The 12,434-nt window shown below is 35.1% G+C and overlaps 1 pseudogene; it reads right to left on the bottom strand.

The window, feature by feature from the left end:
* Positions 1-761: 761 nt before the first annotated feature.
* Positions 762-12,434, bottom strand: part of LOC131901278 (sulfotransferase 2A1-like) — a 29,338-nt pseudogene continuing 17,665 nt past the window's right edge.

Below are 12,434 nucleotides of genomic sequence, written 5' to 3'. Positions count from 1 at the left end.
GTAAAAATTACCCAAAAAGAAGAAAAAAGCTGAAATACAAATACACAGTTGTGAGAAGAAATGTAAGTTTATGAAGATATTCTACCATACAGTAATTAAATTATGTTTAATGTCTCTATAAATATAATTTATTTACTTTTTGCCCAGATGTAACAGAGGAAAAATTATCTAAAAATTTCTGTAGTATGTTTTATATTTCAGATATTACAAAGGTTGTTTTAAGCTGGAATTCTGTGAAGCAAATTGGAATTAACTGTCAATGTATAGTAGACCAGTCATAATAGGAACAAATATTTGGTAACTCAAGACTACAAGATTCAGGGCTGGAGAGATGATTCAGAGGTTAAGATCACTGTACTACCCTCATAGAAGACCTGAATTTACTTCCTAGGACACAAATAAAGGAGTCTACAGCACATGCAGTGGCAACTCCATGGGAACCAATGCATTCTTCTCATCTAAAGGTACTACACACAGAAATATATGTGCACACCCATGTGCACGATGCACACCTACAACATGCACTTGTGAACACACACACACACACACACACACATACAGAGACTCATATAAAATAACCATCACTACGCCATTACTATGACCACTATTACTACTGCTATTATTACTACTAATACATTTTAGAAAAAAACCTACACAATTCAATAATAGGATGTATTCTATGACCATATCCACTCAGTCACCTGTACAAGGACAGGAAAATAAACACCAGTGTCCATATAAGTTTTTAAAATTTTAAAAATTTATTTCCATGGAAACAGCCCTGGAGGAAAACCAGCCATTTTCTCCTGGAATACTTTATCAAAGGTTTCAGCTTGAGCTACTGTAAAGTGATTCTTCCAGTCCCCAGCCACACCTGGAAAATGTGAAGCAGACACAGAGATGGGTTAATGATGATTGTAAATCTGCTCTCATTCCTTTATTCACATGATTTTTCCATCAGCATAAGTAGGAACACACAGTCAATAGTCAATAAAGTAGAACTAACAGTTACTCTATGGAGAACAATTCTTATGCTTTGAAAAGAATGCAAACAGACTTGTACCTCTGTGTAAGTAATGTCAACCATCTCTTATACCAATTTTTCAACTCCACAATATATAACAACATGGACACTGGATCTATATTTTTAATGTCTAGATTATTTCTCCTTCTCACTAGACATGCTTCCATCATACTATCGAGCCCAACAGAGTTTCATATCTCAATTACCCAAACACACTTAAATCGTTCTTTCTTCCTTTTAGGGTTAACTTATAACTGTTCTGCAAACTATACCAGCAACTTTTAAAACACCTTTTAAAATTAATTCTAATTATGTGTCTGTAGCTGCATATGAATGCACATGCCTGCAGAGGTTGAAGATATCAGATACCATGGAGCTGGATACACACACAGTTGTGAGCTCCAAATCAGTCATCTTGATATTTCCATCAGATACAACAGACACAAAATACTGCCTGCTGAGTGCATCTCAGGATGTCTGTTTTCAGTCAGTATGGAGTTTGCTGATGCGTGAAGATGATTTCATTCCCAGTATTTTTTTAACCATGCCTTGGTTCTCATAACCACATTCTAGGAGGTTTTAGGCTTGGACGTAGAGATCTCCTATAGTCCAAATTATCACATTGTATTATGTGTTCCTTAACCATGAAGTGCTGATGAGTTCCACATAGTTACTTCTTTTTCTTCTGTTTCCCTATTTTTGTGATGGTGACCCTCTCTTCCTATCTTCTCTCCATGTAGAATTCTACAGGCCCTCTCCTTGCTGTATTTTATTTCATAGCTGTGACACTTTGATGAATTTCCTCTTTTTCAACATGCTTGAAATATGCATCTAATATATTTGAAAAGTAAAGTATTTCTTAAATTATCAGAGGCTTCATTTATTAAAGTGTATCAGACATACAAAAACATTCTCAGTATGGAATTATTGAAAGGATTAGTGAATGAGTAAGAAAGATAGTGGCCTTGTTACCATTTTGCTGATGAAGAAAATTTAGTCCTTGAGAACTTGCAGTACAGTGATGCATGTAGATTTGAAGCCAAAAAGACTGACCACAGAAGTCATGTTTTTTTGTTGTTGTTGGGTTTTTGGGGTTTTTTTTTGTTTGTTTGGTTTTTGGGGTTTTTTTTTTTTTTTTGGTTTTTTCGAGACAAGGTTTCTCTGTGTAGCTTTGCGCCTTTCCTGGAACTCAATTGGTAGCCCAGGCTGGCCTCGAACTCACAGAGATCCACCTGGCTCTGCCTCCCGAGTGCTGGGATTAAAGGCATGCGCCACCACCACCTGGCTAGAAGTCATGTTTTTTTTCCTTACTAAAATACAATATTTGTGTATCACATAAGTTAACTTTAAATGCCCAGTTGTACACATTAAAGAAAATATAAATATTGATACACAATAGTCAAATAATATACCATTACTTGTGATGACTGAAAGAGTGTCATCTATTAATACTGGAATCTATCAATGCCCATTGCTACTTTCAGCTTCATTATTATACTCATTAGTGAAACAAGTTGTGTTATTGTATTCCACAGTAATCTTGAATCTCATAAGCCAGACTGGATGCTGAGCTATCAGAATCTCACCAAATTCACTATGTCTGCAAATGGAATGAATCAATCCAGATGAGAGAATCATGTCTGTGGAGTGTACTCATGAAGTTCTCAGTCCAACTATCTCAAAATCTTGTGTACCTTTCATGCATGTATTTTTCTTCAGTGCTTCGTTCTAAAAACCTCCTGAAACTCTGATGTGTCCAGGGTCAGCAAAACCCTAATGCACAGTGGCTTAACTCCTGTTGGAAAGGAACTTCCTCCTAGTTTCAGAGGCTGCAAGTCTCATAAAATGTTGTTTTTCATACCCTCCTGGATTTTTTGACCTGTAGATAGTGGGCTTCTCCATAGGTCTTCCCTCTGTTTCTCAGATTAATATCTTTTTTGTACACCAGAGAAAATGATTACTGACTCAAGTACTCTGTCTAGTAAATATCTACTGTGAACTAATGAGGGTCAAAACCTTTGTAGTTTGTCAGAAGACATTTCCTCCCATGTGTCTTGATTGTGACAATGTCTTTATCAAAGTTATGTCAACTAAACAGAACAACACTCCGGTCTGTATTTCATGAAGTATCTAAATATTGAATCATAATGACCAAGTTGTTTGTGGAAAATTGTTCACTGGAGCTTTAAACTAAATTAATCCTATCTAGCCTGATAAGTGAGTCTCCCAGGTAAATATTAGCTCTTCAGATTATCTCTCTAGAGGCAAGGAAATGTATCTCTCTGGTGTCCTGAGAAAAACAACTAAAGGACAAAAAAAAGTTGAGAGAACTCCTCTTGTTCAAAGCTAGTATAACATTTAACACAATTTTTCATGCATTATGATTTAAGGATTCGGTCTATTGGTAAGTAATGAAATAAGTTTTAGAATTAATCTTTGATATGCTCATACTTTCCATATTAAGCAAAGGAATCAATCTAATGTAGGAATTAAGAAGATCAACATTTTCCTCATTCTTCTTATTCTTTTCAAAATGTTTCCCAACATATGCATCTCAGCAACTTCTGCACTGGAGTCATGAATCAGGGTGAGGGGTGCAATGAAGTTTGTCTCCCCCTTCATTGACCTGGTTTCTTGTGGGATTCATGGCTTATAGTGGGTTTAATACAAGGAAAACAATTTCTCAGAATAAAAATTATCTTCAAATACACAAGAAATGGGTGTCTTATATGATCACTATGATAATTAAAGCACATATGAATTTAGGGCCATATCCTGTTTTTTGAAATAACTATTATATTTTTCTCCTAAAAATATAATACATGAAAATACTATGTTTTAGAAAAGACTAAACTAAAATCCCAATGTGGTCTCATTCTGGAAAAACATAGTTGGAAAAGAGGAAAGTACAGTTTTCTTCATGTAATTTTGTTCCAAACTCTATTTCATCTATTCCAGTGCGTCTCAGATAAAACTTTTGTTAGATTCAGTAGTCTGTCTCTATTAAACAAGCCACCTTTTTGTTTTGGCATTTCATTGAAGCCATTTTGTACACATACTCTTTTATCTCTGCCAAATTATTATTTACTTCAGGAAATCCAATAATGGGCTATTTCTTCTCTTACTTGAGGTCTTCAGTTCTTGTACAGAGAACTCTATCTTCATAGATTCTGGAGCACAGGAGTCTGAGGTTATGGGTCAATGGCAGTGGACCCTACCATAGGCCTCAGTCCTTAGTGTACAGATGACCATTTTCTTGAGTTGACATTTTGTGTGCCCAAATCTGAGTGTAATTTCCTCTTGTGAGGATACCAGGAGTACTGAATTAAATGCAATACACTAATGACTTTAACTTACTTATCTCTATCTATACTCCTGATGTCCTTAGAGTCTTATGATCTGATCTTCACACTGTAGGTTGGAGGTTGACTGAAGATTAAGAATGAAGCATGTAAGTAATTAGAAGAGGAAAATTAAACCTGTAACTCTCTACTTTCTGCATTTATATCCAAGTTTTTTAGTCATCCCCAAATACCTCACATCTATCTCATTCCTTCTTCAGCCCTGAGTCCCATCTCATCAATTATTCACTAATTTGGTGTGGTGTATTCTGGCAGTCACTCCTCAACTGCACAGCTATGAAACCATACCAACAATTTGCTCATAGCATAGAGAGGTGGCACAGACATAGAGAAGATGAGTATTCCCATTTCAAGGGAGACAATTCAGAAGAAAGACAGTAAATACGATCATGAAGCAATCCAAATTGAGCTTGGCAAATGTCATATTTTAACACTGGAGGATAATTCACTTAGTTCTTATAAGTTCTAATCTTAGCCTGCAGTGGATCAACAATCTTGACCTCTTGAACATCTTTTAGAGCAGTGAATGGAAGTGTATTTTGTGGTTATCATCCAATATATACCTTTGGTTCTTTCCATTAAACATTTTCTTAGAGTTTAGGGCTATGATACAGAAAGCCTAAGAAAGACAAACAAAAACATGTCTCTCATTTTCCATTGAGGATATTGGACACAACCCTCTAAAATCCCAAGATCATCTCCCAGAAAAAAAGCAATCTTTTCAGTGTTTCTGAAGTCCGTGTCATCACCACAGAAAGATTCCACTGCAAGGTCTCTGAGAAACTATGAGAGATGAGCAACGACTATTGACATATTCACAACAATTTCTTACAGCTTCATTGGAACAAAAAACTCTTCCACTTATTCTTACATATTTTGGATATAAAGAGTTTCTTCACCTTTTCTCATGAGGACCAAACCATTAATAATCACATCTTTAATGATGAGACTAAAATTAGACACATTTTTTTCTTTCATGGCTTGGAAGGAGCTGTACTTGAGGACCAGATCTAGCTCATCTGGCTCCAGTTTCCTTCCTAGGAAGTCACAGATCTTCTCTATGGTTCCCCTTGTACTCTAAAAGAAAATTCAAAACAAAAATGAGGGTAATAGAGAACTCTGAGAGAACAGATGCAGAGAAGGTAACTACAGATGGAAGACGGAAAAAGAAACATGAAGAATGAAATGGCATCATAAAATGAGAAAGTATTCAATGGGGTTTAGGAAAGAAACAGGCCTTGTAAAGAGGGCAAGAGTCACACATAACATTTGTATATTTAGTCAGCTTGCAATGTGACTGATCTCTGGCCCTTAAAATACAGAGGCTGCGATTTTTATTATGGGGGACTTAATATTAGATGGGTCTCACATAACTTAGGATGTCCCCAAATTTACATTGTATTGAATGAAGACCTTAAACTTCTGATCATCTTGTCTCTAACACTTTATTGGTGTATTCACAGGTGTATGCCAACCTACCTACTAAATGCAATGGGATTTTTGTCTTGAGACAGTATGCTATGGAGGGAGTCCTATCTGGTCTGATGCAAATTGCTGTGGAGACCAGACTGACCTCAAAACACAAAGAGGCTTTTCCCCTTAAGTGCAAGCATTAAAGGTATGCACCAAGATACCAAACCTGCTCTCAGTTTAACGATACTTATTGAAATACTTATAGACAGTAGTCAATGTGAGTGAAGGCAATATGCACAAATAATTTGATCGGGGTTCACGATACTTTTTCCTATGGGTAACTGAGCATAACACAGATTTAAAACACTTTCATAAAAATGTTCTCAATAATTTTTACTTGGGGCTACTGCCAATATTTTATTTTGTTTTGAATTATGATTTCATGCTGTTACTTAGATGGGCATCAAATTCACAACCTTTTTACCTCAGACCGCCCAGACTGGGATTATAACTGTGCACTGCCACAACTGGCTCAATTCTAGGAGTTAGTCATAAGAATGCAAAATTTTGGAATAAGGAAGACTTTGCTTAGAATCCAAGCCCTACAAATGGGCTCATAAAGGAATTTTTGGCTCTAAACTTTTATTACATATTTTATCACAGACTCAGTTAATATTTAATGTAAAGGTAAACAACCATGGCAATAACTGAAAACAGTGCATTGAAAGGTTGCAAAGGAGACTTATGGGAAAATGAATAAGCATGCAGCAGAGGTGGGTAATGAAGTTTCCTGGGAAAAATTGAATTTTACAATGAAAAATTCAAGTATTCCTCAAAAGACAAAGTATCTGATGGATGGCTTTGCTTTTTACATGGAAAATTTCTTCCCCTGGAAGAAAAAATCAAGAGAGCAAATTATTTTGGAATGATTCAAATTTTCTGTTTTTGTTTATCCTTAATATATTTTATCAAAGATTATTTTTCTGACTCATGCCAGGGAAGTAGGTTGGCTGACCACATATTTTCTCCTTTTCCTCTTTTCTTCCAGTTCCAACTCCAAAGTCTCATACCAAGTTCTGCCACAGAATATCTGTGGCTACTCCCCCCATCTAGAGTGGATCCCAAAGAGCTTCTCCTCTTATCCTGACTCTTCCAACTCATAGGATTATCCCAAGCCCCTACTTCAACTGGCCCTCCTTGGGAACCCACAGATTACTCTGACCAGGGAATTGTAAGCTAACTATAGATTTTTGTCTCACTCTCCATTCCTTTGAGTCCCATCCCCCAGTGTTATCCCTAATTCTGCATCAAAACACCTACATCAGACACCTCCATCTCTAGTGGATCTCAGAGACCCTCCTAAATACCCCTACCATAAATTGTTGATTGGTCCCACACCTCAAGTCAATCAACCATTTCCCAAGAACCCACAGGCAAAACTGGGCATGGAGGTAGTAGACTCAATGCAGAGCTTTATCTCTCCATTTCCTCCTCAAGTCCATTCTCCTAGTTTCACCCTCATCTCTGTGCAGAACACCTGCTATAGTCTCTCCCCAAAATTCCCCAATATAATGTGTATAACATAGGTCTTAGTCTCCAAAGTTCCTTCTACTTACTCATTGCTTTCCCCTCACCTCCAGATCAAGAAGACGCTCCATAAGAACCCACTTGTCACTCTGACCAGGAAAGGAAGTAGGCTAACTGTAGATCTTCACCTTTACCTGCATTATCCCAACTCTGATCATTCAGTTTCATTCAAAGCCTTATATCAAAATTGTGCTGTGGCCTATCCTCACTCAGTGCCCCCATTTCCAGGTGATTATCTATGCAGTTCCTGTGGAAAACTGCTTTCTTCCATCCTGGGGTCCTTCTTATTCTCCACTCATAAGTCATCACCTTTTCTAAGTGCTATGGAATATTCCTACACAGTGTGTAAATTATGCTCTAATTGATTTAATAACAAAGTTGACTGACCAATAGCCATGTGGTATAAGGTTAGGAAGTAAACCAAATTATGGAGGAGAAAAAGAAGGGCCAAGAGAGAGTAAGCCACTGAAAAAGATGTTACAGGCAGGTAAAGCCACAGGACATGTGGCAATACATAGATTAATAAAATGGGTTAATTTAAATGTAAGAGCTGGTTAGTAACAAGCCTGAGCTATTGGATGAGAATTTTGGAATGATCATAAGCTTCTGAGTGGTAATTTGAGAACTGGCAGGTGGGAAAGAAATGTCCATTTACATAGGGCACCCACGATTGGGCACATGTATCCATGTAAAGTGTGAGAGAGCTTAAAAAATGTTTCTAGACATACAAAAATGAAGCCAAGAGCAGCTTCATAGTTCATGCCTCTCATGTGAGCCACTGTACAGAGACACATCCTCTGGCTGTGACATGTGGGCTTGATCGGCAGCATAGGAAGTTCTCACAGTCTCACACAGGATGAGGTGCAGAGTGGCATTTCCCAGCCACATAGTAGGTGGCAGATTGAGGGTTTTTGCTCATAAAGACAGAAAGGTTTAGAAATACACAGTAAGTATAAATTCAGACAAAAATGCCTCTAAGTAAATTACAGTGTGTTTGAAAAATGTGTATAGGCTTGGGAGAAGAAGAAAAATGATAGAAACAGTCATAGATTAAAAATGATTTTAAAAGAATTAAGTAAAATTCTTAAAATTAGAGTAATAAAAATTATGATAAGCCATATATAGATCAGAAAACACTGAGAGTCTAAATTCTATATTATATTCTGTACTGTATTTAGATTTTTTGACTGTTAATGAGTGAAAAACAACTTCTGAAAGACATTTGATTTTGAAAGCTATTAAATTAAACCAACCTATATATTTTAAAATTATCTTGACTTCAAAATTAAAGTCAAAAGATATGTTAAATGTGGAAAAGTTGCACTTGTTTCCACAGAAAATAAGAGGCTATGGATTCATCCCAGGTCAAGGAAAATCAGGTTTGTTTGAAGAAAAACCCCTAAAATCCTGAATACAGAAATGAGAAAATAAACCTAAAGTAAATACAAGAAATATGATGTATGTTTTACCTGCTCAAACATAAAACAAAAAAATCTTTTTGGCTAGCCTGTGTACAATGCAAAGTTTGTATTTTTTAACTCAGGTATATATGTTACCTTTAAAAGATTACATATTTTCAGAACAAGGTGACAAATCACTAATAAAAATGTTCCAGATGATCCAACAACCAAAATAGCTTTACGATTGTTAGCTTAGATGATCCAGCCTCACAAACACTCCAGCCAAAACTTAACTATTATCTTGATTTCCTAGAGTCCCTGAAAGATTACCAGCACCCACCGATCAGCAGGAAGTAGTCTAGAAAATTACACCTACATTACCAAAATATTGGTTACAAATGTTTGTTTTCACTTAAGGAGGGTTGGTTCCAAATTGATATTGGTCATAATCAATCTCTTTCTAAAGAAGAAAGGGGATATGATACAGAAATTATGGGAAAAATGTTTGATTATTATGGGAAAAAAGTAGATTATGGAATTCCCTTTAATCTCCCTAAACAGTTGTTAATCTCTAAATATTAAACATTGGAATGAATTTTACATTATTTATACCAATTTATAGTTAATCTTGTTATAATGTATTATACACTTGTTTAAGGTATTTCTTATGCAACTCAATTATAAACGTAATATACAATAAAGAAATACAGATCAATAGTCATTTATAATAGTCAAATTTATAGACTTGTTAGTTCGATGTTCTAGGTATACAAACATGTATTACAAATAGATAGGTAATCTTCAAAAAGTTCAAAGAACTACAAAATATGGCATTCTAAATGTTTTAACAATTTAAGCTTTTCATGAAAGTGAGATGTGTCTGCCTTGGCAGCACCAATAAACTTCAGAATAGATGATGAACATCAAAGAAACTGTATGGATTAATAAAAATGGGTTAATTTAAATGAAAAAGTTAGAATTCAAACCAAAATCATTCAAAAGAAAAGGAGGAGGATATTTCATATTCATTAAGGGAAAAATCCACCATGATAACATTTCAATTCTTAACATCTATTCTCCAACTGCAACAGCACCCACATTTGTAAAAGACACATGACTAATATATAAACCAAACACCAAATCCCAAAATTAATAGTGAGAGACTTCAACAGATTATTCCTACAAGTGGACATGCCATCCAGAAATATTTAAACAGATAAATAATGGAATTAATAGACATTATGTCTCAAATTGACTGGAATATATATCTACAGGACATTTCACCCAAACACCAAAGGTTAAACTTATATCTCAGTCCCTTGTGGAACCTTTTCCAAAACTGTTCATATACTCTGTCATAAATCAAGTCTCTATAGATTAAAAAAAATTGAAATACCCCACTATATACTATGAGACCACTGTCAGTAAAATTTGCATTTTAAAAACAATATAAACTGTTGAAAGCCTATAAAATCATGAAAACTTAAAAACTCCCAACTGAATTAACAATGGGTCAAGAAAGAAATAAAGATTTCCTAGAATTCAATGAAAATAAACCCATGACCTACCCTAACTAATGGAACACAAATAAAGTATTTAATTATTAAAAGGAAGATTTGTAGCACTAAGACCCTGATTGTGGAAATAAGAGAATTCTCATACCAGAGACTTAAAAGCAAAATTAAAAGTTCTAGAACAATAAGAAGCAGACACAAATAGTAGAACAGACTTCAGGAAATAATCAAATAGAGGACTGAAATCAAAAATTAAAAACAAAGAAATCACCGGGCGGTGGTGGCACACGCCTTTAATCTCAGCACTCGGGAGGCAGAGTCAGGCGGATCTCTGTGAGTTCGAGGCCAGCCTGGGCTACCAAGTGAGTTCCAGGAAAGGCGCAAAGCTACACAGAGAAGCCCTGTCTTGAAAAAAAACAAAAAAATAAAAATTAAACAAAAATAAAAACAAAGAGATCAATGCAAAGAATCAATGAAACACAGAGTTGGTTCTTTGAAGAAAAACAACAAGATAGACAAACTCATATCCAAACTTACTAAAAGACAGAGAGAGAATATCCAAATTAACAAAATCATAAATGAAAAGAGAGACATAACAATAGACACCTAGGATGTACAAGAAATCATTGGGCTATAAGTCAAAAATGTGTACACCGCAAACTTGGAAAATCTAAAAGAAGGGAACAATATTTGTGTTAGATATCACTTACTGAAGTTATATAAAGTTCAAAACAATTTATATAGATGCATAATCCCCAAGGATGTAGAAGCAGTCAATAAAAGTCTCCCAACCAATAGTAGCCCAGGGCTTGATTGTACATAATTTAGTACATAATTCTACCAGATGTTCAAAGAAGAGCTAATACCAATACTCCTCAAATTATTCTACCAAATAGAAATAGATGGAATATTGCCAATTTATTTATAAGGCTACAGTTACCCTAATATCTGAACCACACAAAGAATAAACAAAAATAGAATTACAGACCAATTTCCCTCGTGAACATAGATGAAAAATACTCAATAAAATACTCACAAACTGAATCCAAGAAAACAAAAAGATCATCCACCCTGATTAGGTGGGCTTCATCCCAGAGATGCAAGGATGATTCAATATACATTAATTTAATTTAATTTAATCCAGCATGTAGACAAACTGAAAGAAAAGCACCACAGGATTATCCTACTAGATGAAAAACAAAATCCTTTGACAAACAGGAACACCCCTTCGTGATAAATATCTTGGGGAGATCAGGAATATTGGGACATACCTAAACATACTAAAGGCAATATATTGCGACCAATAGCCAACATCAAATTAAATGGAGAGAAAGTCAAAGCAATTCCACAAAAATTAGGAACACGACAGGGCTTTCCACATCTATTTAGCATAGTACTTGAAGTGTTATCTTGCAGAATATGAAAACTTAAGAAGAATAATGGGAAACAAATTGCAGGTGATACAATAATATACTTAATCTACCCCAATAATTCTACCAAGGAACTCCAAAACTGATAAATATCTTAAGTGAAGTGCTTGGATACAAAATTAACTAAAAAAAATTCAGTATCACTCTCTATATAAATGATAATTGGCATGAGAAAGAAATCAGGGAAACAACACCCTACACTATAGCCACAAATAAGATAAAGATCTTGGTGTAACTCTAAGAAAGCAAGTTAAAAAACAGCATGAAAACAACCTAAAGACTCTGAAGAAAGAAATTGGAGAAGATATTAAAAGATGGAAATATCTCCTATGTTCATTGATCATCAGGTTTAACATAGTAAACTGGATAGCTTATCAAAAGCAATCTACAGATTCAATGCAATATCCATCAAAATTCCAACACAATTCTTTACAGAAGTTAAAATAATAACAATACTCAACATTGTATGGAAAAATAAAAATAAACTGGATAGCTAAAACAATCCTGGACAAGAAAGTAACTTCTGGAGATGTCACTGTCCCTGATTTAAAGCTGTACCACAAAGCAATAGTAATAAACCTCACATGTTACTGGCATTAAAAGCAGACAGATTGTTCATTGGAATAAGATCAAGGACCCAGAAGTAAATACATACACCTGTGAACATTTGATTTTTGGCAAAAAAACACAAAATTATACCATGT

The sequence above is a fragment of the Peromyscus eremicus genome, unplaced genomic scaffold (genome assembly GCF_949786415.1).
Source record: "Peromyscus eremicus unplaced genomic scaffold, PerEre_H2_v1 PerEre#2#unplaced_67, whole genome shotgun sequence".
NCBI classification, from domain to species: Eukaryota; Metazoa; Chordata; class Mammalia; order Rodentia; family Cricetidae; genus Peromyscus; species Peromyscus eremicus.
This window is presented reverse-complemented; position numbering and strand designations above follow the sequence as displayed.